The sequence below is a fragment of the Macaca mulatta genome, chromosome 6 (assembly GCF_049350105.2).
Source record: "Macaca mulatta isolate MMU2019108-1 chromosome 6, T2T-MMU8v2.0, whole genome shotgun sequence".
Classification (NCBI taxonomy): Eukaryota; Metazoa; Chordata; class Mammalia; order Primates; family Cercopithecidae; genus Macaca; species Macaca mulatta.
This window is the reverse complement of record NC_133411.1, coordinates 94,919,286-94,944,304: the sequence shown is the minus strand read 5'-3', so window position 1 is coordinate 94,944,304 and position 25,019 is coordinate 94,919,286.

Sequence of the window (25,019 nt, the reverse complement as noted above, 5' to 3'; positions counted from 1 at the left end):
ATAAAAAGAAGAAGAAAATTCCATTATCAACGCAGCTCTGTGACTTAATGCCACTGTTTTTAAACAATTAGGTTGTTTACATCTCTTCTATTATCATAAAAATTACTTTCCTACATATATTTCTCAGGAAAAATTTTTGTGCACACCCATGATTTTTTTATTTTTTTAGTTTTCATTCCTAGACTAAAATTGTTGGGTCTAAGGACAGGTAAAAATTTTAAATATTTTTAGTACATATTACCAGAAATTCTGACAAGCTATACTCTTGTCAACAGTACTTCAGACTGCTACTTTACTCAAGTCAGTAATAGATTTTTGTCATTTTAAAACAATGATAAATGAAAATTTTCATCCCATTTTAAGTGAAATTTTTTGATGTTGAGATACACTTACATATATATAATCACATAATCATATAATTATTTTCATATGCTTATTGTCATTTTCATTTCTTCTTTTTTGAGTTGTCTATGTTCTTTGCCAGTTTAACCTTTTTAATTGATTTATGATTTCATTATATGCTAAGAACCTATTAAATTTTTTTATTATTTATTTGCAACTTTTTCCCAGTTCATAATTTCTGTATCACTTTTGTGTATGTAATTAAGATTTTTATATTAAGTAAACTTTAAAACACATACAAAAGTAGCAATAACACCATAAACTCCATTTATTCATCATCCTGCTTCAATAATCATCAACTCATGCCTAGTCTGTTTTACCTTCCTCCAATTAGTTCTCTTATTTTACCTCTTCCCAACTCCTGATTATGCTGAAGAACATCCCACACAGCGTAACATTTAATTAGTCAGTATTTGAATACAGATCTCTAAAAGACAGACTCTCCTTTTTCAACATAGACTCAAGGCTAAATTTGTAAATAATGGTATAAAATAGACAAAAATCTAACATTTGGATAACTTCAATCTTTTTCTTTGTGGCTTCTGCTTTTGTTGTTATTCTTAGAAAACCCTTCTTTACTCCATGATTTTATAAAAATGTGTTCATTTTCTTCAAATTATATCATTAATATACAACCGTTTCATAAAGTTTTGCAAATACAAATAATTTTAAAAAGAGTTAAATTTCATAGTCCACACACTCCCAAAGCTATAGTGTAGACTATGTTCTGAAAATATTTTACAATTTATTTTTACAAAATTAGAATGATACCATTTTGTAACTTAATACTTAGCTTATTAAACGTCATTCCAAGTTAACAAATATTGACTGACACTGTTATTTCCTAAAGATCCATCGTATTCTATTATAAAGCTATAACATAACTTATTTTTTTCAATGTCTTAATTTTAGATATTTAGTTGGAGTATAATTTTTTGACAATATAGATAATTAATTAAGCACATATTGAACTTCTATGCCAAACAGTATATTTGGTGCTGAAGATATGAAGGGGAGGGGGAACAAAAACAAGAACAATGCATATTTCTGTATATGGCTTAACTTAATTATGAACATTTTTGTTTAGATATGTTTGTACCAGTTTCAACTGTTTCTTTTGGATACATTTCTAAAAGTGAAAAATATTTAAATAAAGACTGGCAAATTCTCCTACAGAGTTGTTGTGATACTTTACACTTCTACCTGCATTCTCAGTGTTAATACTAGGTATCCTGGTTCTTTTCAATCATTGATAGATAATATGATTGGTGAAGAAATGGTGTTACTGTTATTTTATCCAGTATTTTATTATTGCTAGTGTCATTAATTACTTGTTCACATGCTTACTGAGCCCTTGCGTTTTTTCTTTTGTGAATTGCCTGTTCAGGTTCTTTGCACTTTTTTCTCATTGATGTGTTTGCCTTCTTTTATAATTCTGCTTTAAATTCAAACACTGACGGCATCACAATGGTGGTTGTATGTGGAGGTCATATGTGTAAAACTGCTGAAAAGTTTTAGCTAAGTAAAATTATTATAAGCCCTTGAATTTGAAGTCTGTCGACAATAACAGTATCAACCCAATTTGGAGAATTTTCTAAATTACTCAATACTATATATGTAAATATTGACTTATACTGAAAGACTAAATTTAAGGCACCAATGTATGAGTAGATTAAATGCTTCTTTAGAGGTAAATGTAAAACAATTATAGTTTTGTATTGAATGACATAAAAAAATGGGCCTTCAGTGGTTGTGGAATTGCTAATGGGTAATAGAGTCTTCTGGTTCAAAATGGGAGTATTGGAAGTGACAAACAGTCATTGTATCTGTTAGCTGTTAGATTATGCAAAATGATGTTGAGAACTCAGAGTAATTCTTAATGTGAGTGTAACAAGAGTCACCAGTGCAATTAGCACCCTTGTGGGCAATCTCAAGAGAAAAGCCAAGGATTGAATTGTTATAATGTACAAAATACATTCTCACCTATGAGACAAATTGGTATGAAAATACAGACTTTCCTAGATTAGACTCTCTTTAGTTGGTAAATAGAGAACTGATTTCAATTTCTAGGGCCATTAATCTCCTACCTTTTATGGATAGTAAATTATCTTTAAATTAAAACAAACAAATAGTGTACCTGTCAGATTGGGTATCAGCATGAACACAGGCTGTCAACAACTTGTGATTAGGCCCTCTAACCTCATCTCCTTAAATGGCTTTGATAAGTAGGGGAACATAAAACCAATTTTCTGTTTCAAAGAGAAAACTTTTAGTCAAAATGTTGAAATAAAATGACAACTTTTGCATTTTTTCCTATGACTATCATATTACATTTATTTTCTTTAATCACATTTTTATGTACAAACTGAATGATATTTCTTGTGTTTATGCCACATGTTTTTTGTTTTTGTTTTAAATTATGTTTTAAATCTCATGTCCAAGAATAGTGGTTTGAAAGTAAAATTACCATCGCTCTTGTTTTTGAGCACATGTGAGGTCAGTAACACCACATTTCAAACCACATTAATTATCCAGTTGAATGAGTAATGCTATAAGAATATTCTGCTTGTCCTCTCCCCAGCATGGTCTGGTAGGAAGGACCACTAGTCTGTGGGAAACCACCAACCACAAAATAGACAGCATGAAGGAGTGGCAGAAACCACTGTAGCTGTCATGGAAAATGTACTAAATGGACTACTGTTGTTGTTCTGCGTGTATGCATTGCATAGTGGGAGACTGTTTTAATTTTTCCTGTGATTTCATTTAAAAACTTAAGAAAGTAAACAGATACTATGGTAGGGAGTCAGCTAGAATCCTTTATGTAGCATGTGGTAGGAGGAAAAATCTGCTTTAAGCTTGAGTCAGGTAACTGAAAATTCCAGAGGTATTCTGACTGCAGATATAACTGGATATAGAGCTAAAAAATGATTCTTTTTTTTTTTTTAAATGATGTCTCCTTCCAAGGCTTTAATCTCTACGTTCTCCTCTTTTAGCTCTATTCACAGGTAACCTCTACACTATTTTCTTTCAAAACTTGCAGCCATTGCTCTGCCAGGACTTGGCTTAATTCAGATACCCATTATAGAATCAACTTTGTGGTCAGGGAAATACTTGACTGAGCCTGGGCTATGGGACCAGAGTAGGGGAGGACAGACTCTCCAAGTAATTGAATGTAGGAAGAAATGGAAATTGATGTTGTGGAGGCAAACCACAAATGTATACTCCTGGAGTGTAGGTTTTTCTACTACTGGGCTCTCTTTCTTTTGTATTTTGGGTGCTCCTGAAACAGACATAGCTATAAGATTAAATTTAGAGAATCTGTCTTGTCATAAGCTCACAAAGGAGGATATAGTCACTCTTTTTTGTTTTTCATGGTTTTCCAACTATGGAAACCATTACACAATTTATGCAAGAAAAACATCAGGAGTAGGTCCTCAGGGTTACATCAGTTTCTTACAAAATGGAGAATGACATTCTAAAAATCAGATTACTTTTAGTGTAGAACTATTGAGGTACTGATGTTATCTGCAGGGTGGTCTGGAATGGCCAAATATTTCAGTAAACCTCTGCTTGTTGCTATTGATTAAGATATTTCAGTTTCATGTAATTTTCAAGATGGGAGCTGCAAGGCTTTTAATTGATGAAGGTAAAGAATGTCTCCTATGAGCAAGAGAAGTCAACTGGACATTCAATAGCATGATAGAAAATTTTGGGGTTTTCTCCTGTAATTATTTGTATTCTTATTGAGAGTTAGGAGGAAAAAGGACAAATAGTTATAGGAGAGTTCTTTGAAAATGAATACTTTGAAAAAGAGGTTGCGATTTTAGCAGTTTCGTGAGTCACAGGGAGGCCTGGGAAGTGAAATATGTGTTTATGCATTTGCTGGCAGTTGAGTTTATGATGGAGAGAGGAATATGGAAAGACAAAAACACTTAATTCCTCTCACATTAGTATCTGATTAGAAAATAATTATTTCAGATAATTAAAAATAATTGTTTTGACTACTAGTTGCACCAAAGCTGTAACAAAATTTAAAATCATACTTTGGATTTTTCCTACCCGACAGAAAATGTGTTACATCTTTTCAAGAGAAACTTGTTGGTTCCTTGTGGAAAATAGAATAGATTTTGTGATGCATCAATGAGACATAAAAATACAAGTGTTACCTTAGCAGTTATTTTTATTTATTTTTAATAAGATCATGGGTAATAAAGTACACAATGCTCTAATCCATATTTTTACTCTTTTCTAGGATAGTGTATTATAATAACTTCTTTGGATTGTCCATTTTTGTAACAAACTTATATCAGTTAATTACTAAATCTGAAGACTTCATCATGAAATAGATTATTGTGGTTTTCCTCAAATTGTTATGCTAGAAAGGAGAGGAGATGTGTTTGAGGAACAATCAATCAGTTGGCCACATCAAGAAGTTAACGATATAAAAGGTTAACACGAATAAAATATAAATTATATTATCAATAAATGAATATATTTAAAAGCTATATTTGTATTTCATGATGGGTTATATTGTACAATTGGGTTGCCAGAAGAAGAGATGAATGTATTTGTAAAATCACTAAATCTTTACGGAAATTGATGTATCTGAGGAGGTTTGTAGAAGGTGGAGTACAGAAAAGGTAGGTAGATATAGATGGGAAAATGATGCTGCGCTCTGGAGAATAGTCTGGGAATATCCTTGGAGTTAGGGGGACCAGTAATATTTATGTGAATGAAGGGTCAGAGAGCAGGCAGGTATGAAGAAGATTAAATAAGCAGCAGTCAATTAGCTTTCATTCCAACTGGTCACTTGAAGTCAGAGTAATCATTTTGAAGCACATGAGGATGACCTAGAATTGCTCAATCATTGGTGAAATTACAAGTGTTTACTCTGTATCCATGAGTAATTGCACATACAAAATATATCCACGCCAAAATTATACACAGAGTGAGTTTTACTAGGGAACTTTATAGCCTTTATCTTTTATGCAATTATAGCTCTCTGAACTATGTATACAAAACAATTATAGAATTGTGGTTAACTACTTCTTTTAATCCCTCATATGTCCTGAAACAGTGATTTAGGGGAAAGAATAAAGAAAACAATTATGATTTCACCTACACAAGTAGATAGTTCAATTTGTTGTTTCTCTGCAAGGTAATTTATCTACCATTTGCAATGGACTGATTGTTTATGTTTCCTCCAGATCCATAAATTGAAATCCTAACCCCCAAGTGATAGCATTAAGAGGTAGGGCCTTTGGGAAGTGATGAGGTCATGAGGACGGAGCCCTCATAAACAGAATTAGTGCCCCTATAAAAGACATTCCAGAGAGATCTCTTGCCCCCTCCAACATGTAAGGTTACATGAGAAGATAGCTGCCTACAGGTGTTGGGCCCTCAGACACTGAATCTGCTGGTACCCTGATCTTGGACTTCTCAGCCCCTAGAACTATGAAAAATAAATTTACATTATCTGTAAGCCACCCAGTCTATGGTATTTTTTTATAGCAGCCAGAATAGACTAAGACACAATGTACATGTGAAAAACCCTAGTTTGTTATAATAAACTGAATTCCTGCAAAGTGAAATTTCAATTGTATAGTTCTTTTTTCCTTATTTATTTTTAAATTATAATTCCTGAAATAAAATTTTTGTTCTTTTGTAATGTGACTATTGGAGTTGTATTTGTGAGTTATATTTATTTGTCCATGTGAATGGCTTCTGTTCAGAGAAATATTTTAGAGGCATTAAGGCTTAAGAACTTAATCTGTGGAACCTGATGGAATTGTGCCTGAACTTTAGTGAAGTCACTTAGCAGGTGCTATGGTCTGAATATTTGTATTTATATGAATTTATATGATGAAACCTAATTTATTTATTTATTTATTTATTTATTTATTTATTTATTTATTTTAGGGTAATTTTTTTCTTTCTTTTTCTTTTTTTTTAATTTATTTTTTATTGTTATTATACTTTAAGTTCTAGGGTACCTGTGCATAATGTGCAGATTTGTTACATATGTATACTTGTGCCATGTTGCTGTGCTGCACCCATCAACTCATCAGCACCCATCAAGTCGTCATTTACATCAGGTATAACTCCCAATGCAATCCCTCCCCCCTCCCCCCTCCCCATGATAGGCCCCGGTGTGTGATGTTCCCCTTCCCGGGTCCAAGTGATCTCATTGTTCAGTTCCCACCTATGAGTGAGAACATGCGGTGTTTGGTTTTCTGTTCTTGTGATAGTTTGCTAAGAATGATGGTTTCCAGCTGCATCCATGTCCCTACAAAGGACTCAAACTCATCCTCTTTTATGGCTGCATAGTATTCCATGGTGTATATGTGCCACATTTTCTTAATCCAGTCTGTCACTGATGGACATTTGGGTTGATTCCAAGTCTTTGCTATTGTGAATAGTGCTGCAATAAACATACGTGTGCATGTGTCTTTATAGCAGCATGATTTATAATCCTTTGGGTATATACCCAGTAATGGGATGGCTGGGTCATATGGTACATCTAGTTCTAGATCCTTGAGGAATCGCCATACTGTTTTCCATAATGGCTGAACTAGTTTACAATCCCACCAACAAAAAGTGTTCCTATTGATGAAACCTAATTTATATGATGAAATTTATAATGATGAAACCTAATCACCAATGTGGTGATATTGGAAGGTGGGGTCTTTGTGGGATGATTAGATCATGAGGGTGAGCCCTTATAAAATAGGCTCAAGAGAGGTGCCTTGTTCCTTATACCTTGTGAGGACACAGTGAGAAGAATCAGAAAGCAGACATCAACTCTGCCAGTGCCTTGATCTTGAACTTTCTAGCCTCCAGAGCTATGAGAAGTAAATATTGTTTATTAGCTACCCAGTTTGTGGTATTTTGTTGTAGCAGACTGAATGATCTAAAACACTGGTTTTGAAACTTTGGGCACATTGCTGAACCATAGTTAAGTCATAGTTTGCTTACTCATAAAATGGGCATAATGATACTTACCCCAAAGGGTTACTGTAAAGATTAAATGAAAAGTGATACGTGAGTAAATCCCTTAGCAAAGTTTCTGGCATATGGCAAATCATCAAGACAGGATAGGAAAAATTAGAATTATAAATTTTTTGTGAATTATATGGGAAATGAATATAAATTTTACACAATATAAATGGTTTGCATATAATACAAATTTAAGCTACTATTGTTTTATAAAGTCTATAATGATAGAGGTTTACACATCCCAAGGCTACCAGATACTATATAGTCCTTTGGTCCTCCTTCCTTCCTTCCTTTTTTTTTTTTTAAGAGACAGGGTCTCGCTCTGTTGCCCAGGCTGGATTGCAGGGGTGAGATCATAGTTCACTGTAACCTTAAATTCCTGGGCCCAAGAGATCCTCCTGCTTCAACCTCCTGAATAGCTAGGACTACAGGCACCCCTCACCACAACTTGCTAATTTTTTTTTCTTTTTTTGTAGAGATGGGGTCTGCCTATGTTACCCAGGTTGGTCTTGAATTCCTGCCCTCAAGTGATCCTCCTACTTCTGCCTCCCCAAAGAGTCGGTAGTATAGGTGTGAGCCAACACACCCAGAGTCAGTCTTTCTTTCTTTCTTTCTTTCTTTCTTTCTTTCTTTCTTTCTTTCTTTCTTTCTTTCTTTCTTTCTTTCTCTCTCTCTCTCTTTCTTTCTTTCTTTCTTTCTCTCTCTCTCTTTCTTTCTTTCTTTTTTCTTTTCTTTCTTTTTCTTTCTTTCTTTTCCTTTCTTTCTTCCTTTCTCTTTTTCTCTCTGTCTCTCCCTCCCTCCTTCCCTTCCTCCCTCCCCCCTCCCTCCCTCCCTCCCTTTCTTTCTTTCTCTTTCTTTCTTTCTTTCTTTCTTTCTTTCTTTCTTTCTTTCTGTTCTCTCTCTCTCTCTCTCTTTTTCTCTTCTTTACTCCTTTCCATTCCTTTCTTTTCCTTTTCTTTCCCTCCTGGAAATTCTTGATTTAAAGAGTCTTGGGGGGAAGTCAAATACATAAAACAGAGGAAAACAGAGATGCTATGGCGATTGGTAGGAAGGCATGGTGCCCAAACTTCCATCCACTCAATCACTCATCCTGCTTCCCATCTCCTAATGGCATGGGAAAGGACACCAAAGAAACCCCAAAGACTCTCTGGAAGAATTTGAAAACCATTTCCTAATTCTCTGCTTGTCAGTAGAAGAAAATGGATCCCAAAGCTCTAGTTTTCTAGTCATTAAGATGGCTGGCGAGAGAGTCAGGATGACTTCCAAGTGTAATGGTCATTGTGCTATGACAACCTGCCTGATTCATCCTCTGCTAAATATATCTAAGGAGGTAGGAGACATCTGAAGCACTGAGATATTCATTCAAAAATGACCCCTGGAAGTTGCATATCTGGACAAGAGAAAGTTCACAGACTGCAATTTAAAATCACCAAGTAGTCCTGAAAACCTTAGTGTCCATAGGACTGTTTCTGGTATTTGCATGAAGCCCAGTGGTCCTATGGTAAGCACAGAGGTAAGATGGCCTTTAAAAAAAGGTTTCGGAGAGGAGTTAAGGAAATGAGAGTCAGGACCATTGCACTTGCTCTGATTGATTTGTAGCTTAAAAGAAGGGACTCAGTTCAATCTAGATTTCTTCGTACTCCCAACATTAGTTAGAATCTACTAAGAAAATGTATCCAACACGAGAACCTAAAAACCATCAAATGTCCAATTCAGGCTACTTTTTATAATTTTAAAAAAGAAAAAGAACAAAGAAATGAAGAAAGACTAAATTAGTGTGTCTCCTCAGACTAGAGAGGCAAAGGTTGAGATGATGTAGCTGAAGCTCATGAAATAGCAAAGGATATGTACAGAGTGGTTGAGCATAGACTGCTCACTAAATCAAACAGGTGACAAATAGGTGGACCTCTTAAACCGATAAATTTAAGACTGATAAAGGGAAAACCAGTACATTTTCTTTCCTGATTGCACTTTGACTAAAAGAGTTTGAGAAGGTACCCACATTATTTGGCATAGTGATATGTTCTCATTTTTAATTTTGATAGAAAAGTCTCTGTATTATACTCACAAAATAAAAAGAATTGTGTTTTGGATTTCCCAAGTAGCCTACATGATTTAATGTGCTTAGACAATTAGAATGATTTATTTGGGAATTTGGAGACACACAAGTTTCATTTGCTATTCTGTACACCATGCGTAGTCATTTGGAGAGAGATTGCACTCTATATAAAGTGTTTCTAACAGCTACTGACTTCCAAAGAAAATCTTTTAAAAATTCTTACTCAGGCCAAGGCAAGTGGATCGCCTGGGGTCAGGAGCTTGAGACCAGCCTGGACAACATGGTGAAACCCCATCTCTACTAAAAATACAAAAATTAACCAGAAAGGTGGTGGATGCCTGAAATCCTAGCTACTAGGGAGGCCGAGGCAGGAGAATTGCTTGAACCTGGGAGGCAGAGGTTGCAGTGAGCAGAGATTGTGCCACTGCATTCCAGCCTGGGCGACAGAAGCAAACTCAATCTCAAAAAAAATTAATAAAATAAAATTCTTACTTAATTCTTCTGATTATCTCAAGAAGAAAGTCTCAGTTTGATGTTAGATGTTTTTAACACCTAACACTTGCTAATATCCCTTTTAACAATGAATAGGAGTTCAGTAGACAACTGAATCTACGATGAACCTGGGTAGGTTTGACAAGGTTCAATGGGAAAAAAGGAGGAAGTCGAACCCTGTTAGAGATCAGTATAGATATTTGCACTATGACATCTGGAATCCACAAATCCAAGGTGTTTCCTATGTTAGTTTACTCAAAGGGTCTAGTACACTTGGAAATATTTTTATCAAAAACCCCAAAAACTACAGGCTTTAAGAAAGGTTAATCTAAATGCACAGAGGACAGAAAAATATTAAGAAGTCTCAGGGTGTATCCCTGGTCTTTGGTGTTTCATGTGACATAGTTCTTTATGCTCCTAGTAGAAACAGAATATTGGATGGACCATGGCTCAGACCCACTAGATTAATACTTGCGCTTTTAAGTAAAATCCTCTATTACTTTGAAAATACCTCTTTTAAATTGCAAATGAAGCTGATCTGGGGAAAGGTGTCCCTAAAGAGAAAGTAGCGTAAGTGCCCATGTTAGTGCTATCTTACTGTGTGCACAGGATAAATCTAATGCAGATTGAACTAATCTAAAGTTCAACATCTGTTTCATTCCAAGTGGAACATTTGAAATTCAATGCAAAGAAGGACTTTCAAGCCTGGCTTTTATTCTGAACAACTAATTGCAGTAGTCAGTTTCCAATTTTTGAGTCCATAAAGCCCCTTAGCTAGCCCCAATAAAAGTCCCATAAAGTAGCATTATGTTTGATAAATGTATTATAAGTTTCGTTCTGTTTTTAAAAAGAACAACTGTACATAATTTTATAAATTTTTGAATTCAGCAATATTGAGTATCAGTAATATTGAATATCACAGTTAACAGCCTGTCCTCTGGAGCTGGACAGATGTGGCGTAGAATTTCACAGCTGTTACTGAATGATTTCAGGCAAGTTATTTAGCCTAAGTCTAAGATTCTTTTTTCTATAAAATGGGGATACAAATAATATCACATAGATAGCATTAATGAACTAATGCTTGTTGAAAGCAAGCATTAAAAATACAAAATAATTTAAGCAAGCTCTTAGCATAATACCTGGCAAAGAGCGAGGGGTCAAAACATTAACTGTAATTAATCGCCATCCTACTAGCAGCTTTATTCAGCACTGATCTTTAGATTTAATAGCTTGGTTTATAGAACACAGCAGGTTAAATGCATGTTTAAAAAGTATCTCTTGATATTTTCAAACCTGCAGATGTTTGACACAATGAAAATTAAAAAAGAATTTGTACTTTTTATCTGGAAATTTTGATATTTCAACATTCACAATGATAGCAATGTGAAGTATGCCCATCCTAGTCTTCATTTATTCATATTTTCTATGACACTCTCTTTAGCTAACTCTGCCCTGGAATGGGTTCTCTTTCCTACTTCCCTAAGGTAATAGAATGTGTAGAACCGGAGGGTGAGAGCTCAGAGCTCATCTCTGGGACAGCTCCACCAACTTTGCTTTTTTATAAGGGGGAAACTAAAGTCCAGAAGGGTTAAGTGTTGTGCACAAGTTTGACGGAGTCAAAATTTAAACTCTTTCCCATGATCATTCCATTGCATCACACTGGTCTTCAAAACTGGAAGGGCTCAGCACTTCTATCCACTACATTTTCTAGGCCTGATTAGAAGTTATTTTCTAGTGTATTGTTAAAGTTCAAACACAAACTTTGACTTCGATGCAAACATTAGTTTCACAAGATTTTTAAATGTTTTAGATATGCTTTCCAGAAGTTTAAGAGACTGAAGCTACACATTGTAGTCCATTTATACAAAGGAAAATGGACTTGACAAACACTGTTCTGGCAAGTCAGTGCTAAATATAATCTTAGTTAAGGAGATGTTTTCATTAAGCATCCTCTTTCAAATGCCAGCTAAAGCTTTTCTTGTGTATGTGCAACAGTGGGTATTACATGTAAAATATCCATACGTAATACATGTATTTTATTTATAACACAGAGCAGTCATAATGTATATTAGATACACAGTTATTGTTTAAATAAAGTATTTGTGAATTCTTGATCATTTGTCTTGTTGTCTAGAGCCTAGGATAGTGCCTGGCACATAGGCATTCAGGAGATATTTACTGACATTCTGAATGAGTACTATCTGTCTTATAGAGAACGTGCTGTTGCCAATTAATGTGCTTTGTACACTATCTATCATGGCACAAAATTCAGCCCAACACCAATTTCAGTCCTTGAAATATTGTCAGGAACTTAAAAAAAAAAAAAGTGCAACTCAGTCATTCCAGCTTCTGTGATAGATTTTTTTAAAAATATGCATTTGAAAACTGTGATTATTATAGTATAATGTTACAAGTAAATTTCTCTTTGAGAATATATATTAAAATTTCCTTGCCTATAACCATCATACAGTGGCAAAGTAAAAACTCTAGTGGCGCCACAAAAACTCTTCAAAATAATTAAAGTAGAATTTCTGAGCAAATAGAATTAACAAGAGTCATGAATCAAGTCAGTTCGAAGGTGAAATTTTGTGTGGGGCATTGATATCATTTTGGCCCATTTAAGAAAGAAAGAGGACCTTGAAGAACATTGCTGTAAATCATGAGGAAACAGGAACATATTTTGGTTTTCTAGAATTAGTTAATTTTTTGTAAAGCAATGTTTCTAAGAAGACATTTTATAAATATAGATATATTTAAAAATTTTCTTTCTCACTAAAGGATTGTGATGTTTCCAAACAGCATGCAGTTTTTCTGAAAATTTAAACCAATATTTTGTTGAAAAAAATGCTTTTTAAGATCATATGTTAAACCTTAAGGAGAAAACAGCTAAAACCCCAAATTGTGTGGAAAAAAGTCCTGTTCTGTAATTCTGTGTATGATGCTGGGATTAGGCAAACGACTGATGGCTTGATCTGTCAGGGGCTAACCTGAAAACTGCTGACTTCCTGGATGTGAGCCAAAGGTTGCCCTTGGGGTTAAGATAAGCCAGTTAATCTCCTGACTGAAACAACTAGTCTAGACATTGAATTGCTCTGGCACGGTACTTGTCAGGGATGTTGTGGATTGACTACATTCTAATTTTGCCCACTGTGTAGTCCTAGAATTGCAGGGTGTTTTGGACAAGAGGATGGCACAGTTGCTATAACTTGACTAATTCAGCTGCGGAGAGAATGTTATATAAGATGGGGTGCTGGGTTTTGCGTAATTTTTTTTAGATCAGTTCCCAGTCACCAATGAAGAGAAAATAGCTGCATAATAGGTCTAGCTTGTTTTATTCATGCGTAAGGATGTAATAAGGAATCTGTAAGCTGGTATTAGACTGTGCTTCTGATCCTCTGAGAGGTTCTTCTGGCTGTGAGGATCCTTAAAAGTCGTTGAGAGAGTCATTTGGGACTGCTGTATGCTGATGACTCTGAACTGAAAGACACATCTAAAGTGAAAAAAGAGTTTCTAAACAGCCAGCACAAAAATAAAGGCAGTCATTGGACATCAAGCAGAAATTTGACACAAAACTCTATCATTACCTGACATTTTGTTATAAGAAATGCTAAAGCAGATTAAGCAGAAAAATAAGTGATGCACAGGCCTGGAATATCCTCAACCTAGCAAGAATTGAAGACTCCAACCCACAACCTGGATGCGATACACTGACTTGACCCATTTTGATTTTCATCATATCTTATTCAAGACTGAACCCTTACTTCATTCCAAGATGTTTGGTGCTTGAAAGATGAACAAAATGAAGTTCTTCTTTTAATGACTTTATATTCCAGTAAAGATGGTCATATCAAATAAGAAAAGAATATAAACCAAAAAAAAAGATGGACAGCCAGCATCACATACTTACTTAGGGGAAATTGAGACCTCAGCTGAAATAAGTGAAGGATTCTGTACCCATTTAGAAATGTGTCTTCTTTAATTTTCTCAACTTACTTTATACATTCTTCTTCTACTCATCTAAACCTGTAGCTACTATTGTATTCTCTAGACACCAAATATTTTATCTCTAACCTCCACTCCTTTCTGTTTTCTTTGCAACTACTTTTCTTAAGTTTTCAAAAGCTTTTTGTTTGAACTTTCCCTGGAATTATCTAACTCTTTGCCTTCTCCTCTTCTGTATACCTCCCTTTGGTCTAAAACAAATTCATGTCACCCCACTGCTTAGCATCTTCCCCAAACTTCCCTATCACTTGCAAGACAAAGTCCTTATTTCTTAACATGACTTATAAAGAACGTTTTGTATTAAGACCTGTCTACCTTTTCAGACTCATTGCTTCCACCTGTTCCTGGACCAGTCCTAGATGCCAGCAATAGAGAAATCCCTGCAGTTCCCCAAAGGTACCACATTCTTCTTTATGTCTCTTCTCTTCTATTCCATTTACCTGGAAAGTCCTTTTCTTCATTTATCTGCCTGCTGATTTATTCCAATCATTCCTCAAAAGTCAACTGAAGTTCATTTCTTTAAAATGCCTCCTGCCCACATTTCTAGACAAAATCATGCACTTTTGTTTCTGTGAGCTCTCATCACGAGCGGTAATTTTTTTTTCATTTGTTTCATTATTTAGGATGTGAGAACTCAAAGGGCCAGTAACATGTGTTTGAGCATGTATATTATAGATACATAAACTCATCTTGTACTCCCTATGTTTACCACAATTTCTGGTTCAAAACCAGGTGCTTAAGAATAAGAAAGAATAGAAAGAAGAGCAAAAAAGAAAGAAAAAGCAAGCAAGCAAGCAAGCAATCAAGACTTTTCTATACTAACTACATACTGTTAGTATATAACAGTTAGCATAAACTGTTCTAATCAACACCCATGATTGTTTTACTAAGGTCTTTAAGAGCTCTGTATTCAATTATTTTGTCAACATAGAAACATTAAGATTTGGTGAAATTTATTCTTCATATACTTTAGCGTCTTATGATTTTTGCATCTCTAGGAAAAATGTCACATGTTCATGATTATTAAACACAGCTGTTTGATTGGCATTAAAATGGATCTGCCTGATAAGACCTGGAACTGAGAACCCAAACAGAGCCTAAGGTAAGCTCCCAAGGGAAGTGCTGGCAGTAGATATTCAGAGGCATTTTGGACAGTTGGACAATCAGAGTGAGACTGACCCACAAGCAGGCAAAACGTGTATGCATTAGCAGGTGTGTGGAAGAGGGCTAGGTTTTGACTGAGGGTTGGAGAGGACATGAGCTGGTTTTTGCCTAATAATGACTAATGAGTGATTTAGGCAGATGGAACCTCCATGAAATCTTCTGGAGGATCCTGCTGTTAGTAGTGAATACCCAGTCACAGCAACTGACACTCAGAGGCAGCTGACAAGCCTCGGCAGCCTTGGCAGGAGGGGCAAGTCAAAGTTCTAGGTGTCAGAGTGGAAGCAGAGAATCAAGCAGAAAATTGGTACAGTAGGATGGAGACCCAGAGTATTAGGACAGAGCTGTGTGGCAGAGGTTGGGTCACTGTGGAGTAAAAAAGAACTTGTCGTGATCCTGGAAAGTAGCAGCAAGATTACAGTAGGGCTGGCAGGAAGGTGACCTGATACTGAAACACTGAATGTGGCCTCTGTTGTCTCTTCAGATACAGGATTAGGAGCCATTGGGAAAGGCTTGAAGCTATAGCTTGTGAGAATGACCCTCAGTGCTAGAGAGATAATGGACAATAAGTTAAACTTCATTTTAGTCAGGCCCTGGGCACCTGTAGTGTCAAAAGCTTCTTCCACTATTGAGAATCACTAGAAAATTACCAAGAAATACCCAGTGGTCTATTTATTTAGTGGATGCATTAAAAAAATTCTTCAAATAGCCCCATTCTTAGTGTGCTTTGACCTGTACACTCCCTATAATTCAGAAGAGTGAAGAAAGAAACAGTGGAGGAGAGAATGTACTTAAAAATATACAGTTAACCTTTTCCTCAAAGCCAAAGCCTAAAGGGAGAATGGCAGTGTAAAGAAAGTAGGAGGAGGGACCAGGATGACTTCTAAGGGAAAAAGAAAGGCATCTTTTATCCAAAACTAAAGCAAAATAATGGCTATGTGATGTTGCTTTTTGTCCATAACTAGGTCATAATAGACAAATGCATTTCTAATGATGAAGAACTCTGGAAGGGATAGGATCAAGGAGGGGAAAAGCAAGCCTCCCTCAATGTGTACCACATTCATTTGGGACAAAGATGATGTAGGTGTGCTGCCTGTCAACTAGAATGTGCATGGGAAGGGGAAGAGATGAACAAGAACAGAGAATTACTCCTTGGGCCATGTTGGTCATTAGTAGAATAGGTCATTCATTTTATCTTCTAGGATAGAATCTTTCTTTTTGATACCCAAGATGGCTTTGTGATATGTCATCTTGGCTATGTTAAATCACTTTCCCCAGAATTCCCGTTCAAGTGTGTTTCTGGTTAGGGTGGACCTTAAAGGAGATTCTCTCACAAGAGTTGAAAGACAGAAGAGAGGCAGCTGTCATTTAATAGTGTACACACACCATCCTCCAGATATTCCATCAAATGCTAGTGTAGGTGCTGCTGGGAAGGGGTTTTCCAAATGTAATTAAAATGACTGCTCAGCCAGAAATTCTCTGTAATAAGTAAATACACTCACACACATACATACACGTGCATACATACACATGGATAAGTGTGTACATATGTATATATGGTTTTTATATATGTATTTTTAAAATACATATATAAAGGCATCTTTTGTCTAAAACTAAAGCAAAATCATGATGATGTGATGTTGCTTTTTGTCCATAACTAGCTCATAATAGATGAATGCATTTCTAATGATGAAGAGCTCAGGATGGGATGGAATCGGGGGGCAGGGGAAAGAAGGTATTTATATGTATTTTAAAATACATATATAAAAATATAAAATACACATAAAAATATGCATACTGGTTCTGCTTCTCTGGTTGAATCCTGACTGATGCAATACCTCATTTTTAGCATATTTTTGTACATCATGTTAGAGTTTGCTAAGGACTTCTGCATGTTTTGTATTATGTCCTAGATGACAAAACTGGGGCCCAGAAACAGTAAGTGACCTAACCAATGCCATGTAGCCAGTCAGTGATCTAATAAGACTTGAATTAAAGCTCAAGTTCCCCAACCTAACAACATTGCTTATAACATTAATGTTAAAGTTTCTAGTGTTATGTATAACAAAGTTTAATAACAATAAACATACAAGTTAAAAGTATAATAAAACTTTTTTGGGCATATAGGAAAAGTACAATAAAACTTTTTGGGGGTATAGAAAAAAAGTATTACAATTTGGATTGAAATAACAACTTCTCTTTATATTCCCAAAAATTATATAGAACTCCATTTTGGGGAGAGGATTGAAGTTTGTGATTAATTCCAATATTTATATAGAAATTTTTTTAAAAAACCCAGAGAATTTAGCAATGGGTTTACCATTTTATATTATGATGCCTCCTGGGCTGGGTGTAGAGTGGCTCGGGAAGGCTGGGTGAGGACAGATCTTAAAGATGTAACAGATGTAAGACCCAGTAATAAAATAATAAACCTGTACAATAAGCATTCTATATTCTCTCATGTATTACTCAGATATAACAGTTCTAATTTAATCAACAGAAAACATCATATCCCATCCTTGCTGCTCTCTAGAAGTATTTAGTATCTTGATCACTGAAAGTCAGCATTGAAAAGGCTTTAATCTCTATTATCTATCTATCTATCTATCTATCTATCTATCTATCTATCATCTATCTATCTATCTATCTATCTATCTATCTATCTATCTATCATCTATCTATCTATCTATCATCTATCTCCTGTTTATCATCTATCTATCTATCTATCTATCTATCTATCTATCTATCTATCCATCCATCTATCTATCTATCTAATTTTTTCCTCTTGGGAACAACAGTATAGGTATAAAATCCTAGGATAAGGGAAAAATTTTGGAAATAGTGATAATTTTTAATTTTTAACTTTTAAAAATATTTTTATTGCTATATCATAGTTGTACATATTTTGGAAGTACATGTGGTATTTTGATACATGTGTACAATGTGTGATGATCAAATCAGGGTAACTAGGATATCCATCACCTCCAACAACAGTAATTATTAAATTATAGGGTAAAGGGCTAAAAACAATGCACTTAACCTCAAGCATCAACATCTAACTATTTTTTTTTTTTCTCTCTCTCTCTTTTGGTCTTCACACAAACTGAGAAAGCCACAGCCCATGTAGAATGGAAATATACTATTTTAAACCTTTTTTCTTCTGGATACAAAACCCACTTCTTCGCTAGGAAATTGCATTCCCATCCCCATCAGTCTTAGTTAAAACCACTGATTCAGGGTAATTTCCCAAGACATAGTGGGTGTTGTGGGGGTGAGAGCCCACATAGAGGGAACAACTGACTTAAGGAGGGCCTAGGAGGGTCCTCCTTCAGGATATCCTATACACGCGTGTAGGGCAGAGGGCCGTGCCTTCCTGTGTGGTGAAGCTATGGAAGAGGAGTTGATGGGGATTTACAGCCATGTCTTCCAGAATATGGGAAAAGACCGTCTGCAGTAGGACTATCTACAACTTAAAGCTAAGTTGTAGAGAGATGCAAGGAAATGAGTCAGCTGAGATGGAAGCCTGGTACTTCCAATAGGTGGCTCCAGCTATCTCTGAAGCCCCAGTGCTCTGTGGGGTTGCTAACTTTTGGATTAATATAAACTTCATTTCGATAAGCAACCAAAGAGACTGGGGAATAAGGATTGGTGAAGTGCTCTACTTCTAGAGACTTGTATTCCAAGATATGGGTGAGAGTTTTGTCTGCTGGGGGCCAGGCTAGTACCTGAGAAGTCTGGTCTGAGCTTGCATCTTTGTGGCCTGTGGAGACTTAACATGGAATGGGACCATCCTGGTAGTTTATCCTTACACAAAATGGATTGGCCTGGGAATGAAAACTAATTGTATTTGTAAAGGTTCAATTGTCTTTTCTTTAAAAGGAGAGGGGGTGCAAAAATTGGGGAAAACTGTGGAAGGGAAAAGCATTTTGAAAAATTTTTAAATGCCCCTTATTATTTTGTAGTTGCAGGATTTTGGTTTAATTTGAATCAGTTAACTCTCAGAGGACATCTGTAGCATTTAGAAAAGGATGGCTAATTTGCAGCAGATACGAGCTTTTGTGCAAAGGCAGAAAGATGTACTGTAACATATGATGCAGATCACTTTAGAGTAATTGAACCATGGCTTTTGCATGCTTTCGATCTTAAGCTTATCTCTATCTGAAGCCTGTAGAAAGTCTTTTTCCATTTACATAACAGGGCAAGAGATTATTACTACTAAAATTAGATCCACGAATTGCTATGCATAGTGCTTTGTAGCATAATCAAATTATGATAAAATAGCCTTTATTTCTTTATAGCTATATAATATAGTTAGGTTCTTTTGCAATTTGTTTAGAAGTAAACGGTGGCAGTACTATTTTATTATATTAAAGCATTGCTGATTTTTGGCCAAAGTGACAACCTTGCTTGATTGTTTTTTAGAGATGCTTATTTGAAGAATGGGGAGGAGTCTGACAAAGGCTAATTTGTTTTCTTTTCTTGCCACTCCTCCCCCAGCCTTTTTTTTTTTTTTTTTTAATGTGAGTCACTGCTCATAAGTTCTTCCTGCACATCCTTATCACTTACTGTGATAATACGATCCTGAGAAAGTGGTTCCTGTTCATTTGATGTGACCAGATAAAGTCAAAAGCCTTATGCCCTGGCGAACCCTTAACTGTTTTCTCCCAGATTCTGAACAGGGCAAATCACAAAAACCTTGTCATCAGTTAAATTATTCCTGTAAAGATGTAAATATGGGAGGGAAGGGAAAACAAACTCAGAGAATCAAGGGAAAAAAAGGTGGCAGTGGGGGAAGAGAAGAAAATGGAAATTAAGACTTGTAATGGAGGAAAAAAACAGCAGAAAGGAGAGAACAGAAAACATATGACAAGGGTATGTCTATGAGGGAAATGAAGGCTAGAGAGAGGGCAAAATATAAAACGACGGGAAGCTTAAAACATGGTGTAAGAGCAGATTCCGCCCCATTTAAAGGCTCTGAAAGTTTCTTGATGGCTCTATTGAGCAGAACCCCCTACCCCCATCCCATTCTATATTACTGTTAATGCTACTGTTAATGTTAAAGGTAGCTGTAGCTGCAGAGGTGGCATTTCTTCTAATTTAATTTTCAGTCACGGAACTCAGTTACTGACTCTTTAGAGCCTGAGGGAGGATGAGCCTTTGTTAAAGCTGCAGCCGTTAACTTTCACTTTTCTTTTCAACCTCATTAGATTTCCTGAGGTTTAGTTCTAGACTTAAAGCACTGCACTGTGGCTAAACTATGTAAAATAACATTTTTGGTGAAAAGCAACACCTGCAAAAATGTCACACAAATTTCAACTTTAGTTGTACCCAGTGATGTCACCAAATGAAGTGCTAGTGCAGACGACACAAGTAATAGGGTATTTAATTTGTCACCGGCTTCATGGAAGCCACAGCCTCTGACTCCTTCATGGCAACCTGCAGTGTAATGATGAACCAGAAAAACTCCTTGTCTGGTGGGTACCTTTATATTTGTGTTCAATGAGTAGCACACCCATGCAGACATAAGCCTCACTGAAGCAGGATTGGAGAAGAGGCTGCTTACCTGGTTTAGTCCACACAGGGCAGCAAAATTCTGATTTAATTGGTAAATTAAATCCCCCATACTTTTCCCATACTCTGGAAGACATGGCTCCCCACGTGTGGGGAGATTCTTGAACTCAGAATATTACAAAAATGACATTTTCTTGATTTCTTGAGAATGACTAAAGGCTGGAATGAAAACTAAAGATGATTGACTCTGAACAATCAGGGACAATGATCTACAAAGTTTATACAATGCACGCGGTGATCAGTCTCTGCTGTCATGTCTTTCAGAGAAACATCTCTATGCTGGCCCAATCTGTGGATCCTGGGTTGGTGACCTCGTCCCAGATGGTCAGCCACAACCAGGGAGGCTTTACTGCTTCAAGACTCACTTTGCTGCTCAGAGGGTCTCTGTGCCTCTGGTCTCTATGACAAGCTGTTTTCTCTCCTCTGGTGTTGCATTCTGTTCTTTACATGACATAGAAAGACATTTTAAAGCCACCTAAGTGGGACAAGTCTCTCCTGTGAAGAGTGTAAATCTAATTGGATCCACCATCTCCTTGGTGCCTTGGCAGTGCCTATGCAACACCTTTAAATCTCTTCTAAGCAATGGTAACTTGGGCGTACTGTGTAATCACTTCTTGTCCAATATCATGTACATTTGCTTTTCTTGACGTACTAGCTGTGTAAAAGTCACTCTAAAGGATACATAATAATACAGGAATTACTAAAGAAAAACTTGGCTGGGTGGATGGCTAAAACATTTTATATTTCATTATTCTACATTAAAAAGGTAGTGAAATAAAATCAGATTTATTTGATAGAAATATGTACCAGATTTCATTTGGACTTGTTCTAGAGGAGTATCTTCCACAAGCCTTTATTATTATTATTATTATTTTTAAATTTTAAGTACAATAGGAAATACATTTAAATCATGACCCATTTATTACAATGCACACAATTCTTACTAAGAAACCATGCGATGTGTTCTGATTCTTTCTATTCTATTTATTTCATTTAAAAATGCTGGTTACAACCTACACATTTCCTTCATTCCCCACGAATGGGTAGTGATGCACAGTTTGTAAACTACTTTTCTATAATTTTGAGCACAATACGCACAAAGGATAAAAAAATTTCAGGCAGTAGAAATTAAGTAGTAGACACATGAGTCTAAATTCTAAACACACAGTAAGTGTTTTGTTCTTGTTATTTTAAATGTTGGATTTAATTGTGGATTATTTTTTGAAGATTTTGGTGGTAACTAAGCCCTTGTTGCCCTGAATTCATTAAAATGTTTCAAACTAGTTTTTAAGCACAGCATTAAGGCTTTTTATAGTTATTATCTTATTTAATCTTTAAAATAACACTATGAGATAAAAGGCTTATTGGATGAAGAAACTGAGGCTAAGACTGAAGGCAATTTGCCCCAGGTTAAGAAATAGTTAGTAAGTAGTCAAGCCAATGTTCTCCCAAGTGCTGTGACTTTTCCACCTACTGCCAGGCTCTTAGCTAGACAGGGGCCAATCAGAATCACCCGAGAAGCTATTTCGACCCACACAGTCTCTCTTCCTATCCCTCCAAACTCCGTCACACTTGGCTGCTGCTTAGACTAATGGAAAAGGGAAAAGCAGTTGGATTTTCTTTAGCACCGTAAATAGACTTGATCTCTACACCTCCCAGCTTGACATTTTTATATTATAGTATAACTTGATTATAATATAAGTTGGTTTATTTAATTTACCACTAATGACTCACAACATAGCGTAAGTAGATTGAAAATTACACCAATTTTTCATGGAAATTAAAAAAAATTAAATATAGGCACAATTTGTTACTCTTTCTGAAGACAAAGTAATAACTTAGAGGTATTACTGCTTCTAATAAAGAAGCCATCTATCAGTTAACCAAAGTGTTCTTTTGAAAATACAACAGCCAAGAGAGGGACACCTCCTTCTTACTCCCTGGCTTTCTCCATGACCTAGTTGTTGGACTGAAGCTGTTGTTTATTGTAAGTAGACTCAGGTCAAAGAAGCTGGACCTGAGATAGGGTATATATAGTACTAAATTAATTGGTTACAAGCTCCCGGAAATAAAGAATAGCCTTGAAAATATAGCCACTAAGTTACTAATTTTAAATATTTATTTTTAATTATTTAAAGAAAAAACAGTATATTTCTCTGCCTCAGCCTCCTTCACTTGATTGAGTAGAAGCCCTCATACTCCATATGCCTGGTACAGTAGGTTGGTGTGGTGAACACCACTGCTGCTCCCTGGTTTTTCCAGCTCTTCTCCTTTTCTGGCACCTGGGAGGATTATGCTTCTCCACCTCCTTGAATTTAGGGGTAGTCATGTGGCTTGCTTTGGGTAATGTGCAGAAGTGAAGTACATCAATCTTAGGGGGCATTAACGTGCCTACATGGGATTCTTCATGTTTTCTCTTTTCTTTCCATATTGACCCAGGATGGCACATGCTTCATATAGTAAGTGCTTCAGATGCTACACATGGAGGATAGGTTACAAAGCCTCCAGATTTAAAGTGAGCAAGTAATAAAGATTTGTCATATCATTCACTGAGATTTGGGGGTTGTTTGCTACCACAGCATAATCAAGCCATGCTTTTATAGCTGGTAAATCAAAAGAGCTGGTTAAAGCAAGGAATCTTAAATAATAATTAAATGTTCTTTTTAATTTTAATTTTAATTAAAAGTTCTTTTTAATTTTTAATAAAAAAATGTATACAAAATGACCAATTTTTTTTTGTTGTTGTTAGCCAGGACTTTTCTTCAATGATGAGTATGCTGACTGTATTTCCATATTGTCTTTTGTGCAATACCAAATAGATAATGCTTTATGCAGGATTTTTCCATGCAGGAAGAATGCAAAGGCATGGGTGAAACAATATTAGTTCAGACTCTTCTGGCTTCTTAACATTGCCCTTTGCAAAGATTTCACTTTCATCTCTCTTAGCAAACCTTTTTCAAGAGACTTACCTTTATTGAGACTTTCAAAAATACTCTTTCATTTCCATACAAACACCTTTCATTCTTTTCACACTCATATTTTACTAGTGTGTGGTATTTAATTAAATAATTGTATAATTCAAATAACAAGCACAAATGGCAGAAACAATTTAAGAATAAACATAAGTGATTCTTACAAGCATGTAATTCATCAAGTTAAAACACAAGACTAGAGAATTCTAGAGAATAGCCTACTTGTCATGAGTTTTGAGACTTTTACAAAAGGCCTAGAGAATCAGTATATTGGACACAAATCATGTGTATCTTCTCAGATCCCCTAGTTGACATTTCTTCTTCTGTTTCTCAGGTGGTATTTACTTGTAACAAGTCACCCTTCCACTTTAGATATGAATAAAATGCCATGTTGCAAGCATGGGATTTGGCCTCCTGAGTGGTTACCAGGGGGCCTATCAGTCCATTGACAGTGCTGGAAGATGTCTCCTTGTATGATGAATCATGACCAATAGGAAATGAGAGATGGGAGGCGTCTTGCAGGTGAATCTCTCGTTTCTTCATTCCAGGGACAGCAACAAGGTAAGCTTCTCCTTATAACCTTTTTAGGAAGACGTCCCTTTGTGCTGAGTAAAGTCTGCCTTGTGTACTGTTGTCATCTCTTTTGAACTCCGTGTGAAGTGGCGACCATCATGATAATGATTTGCATTACTCCATGTCTTTTATTGCCTCACTTCTCTCTTTCTCTTCATCTTTATTACCCTGGGCTTATATGTCCCTAGTGTCATCACTTTAATCCCTGCCTCAGGCTCTGTCTTCTAGAGCAACCATACAAAGACAGTCAGTTAATCTGATGAGTCAGTTAAACAGAGGTTGACTTAAAAAGCTTCTATGGAATAGCATTAGTGCTAGCCAAGGAGACGGTAGGAGCCCAGAGAAGTGGTGGAATGTCTAGAGTCATTCACAGTCTGTTGGACTTATTCAGGGAATACAACATATATTGAGATATCCAAAATTAATGAGGCCTGATGGACAAAAATAGATCATTGGAGGAAACAAGGTTTTCAGTCTGGTAGGAAAGCTTAGGCATAATGAAGGAATAATAATACTATTAATAAAAATCATAACTAATATTTATGGGTTCTTACTAAGTTCCAGCTACTATGTTAAGTACCTTTGAAAACTTAATTAAATGAGACACAGTCAATTTTACTAATTTTTTAATGGAGAAACTGTGGCTTAGGAAACTTAAGAGGTTTTCACATAGTCACCCATCTAAGAAATAGTGGAGCACAAATTCAAACCCAGGCAGTTTGACTCTTAACCACAGGCCTAAGCAAATATGGGAAAATATTTAAATGAGCATGAGGCACATTAAAGAAGTA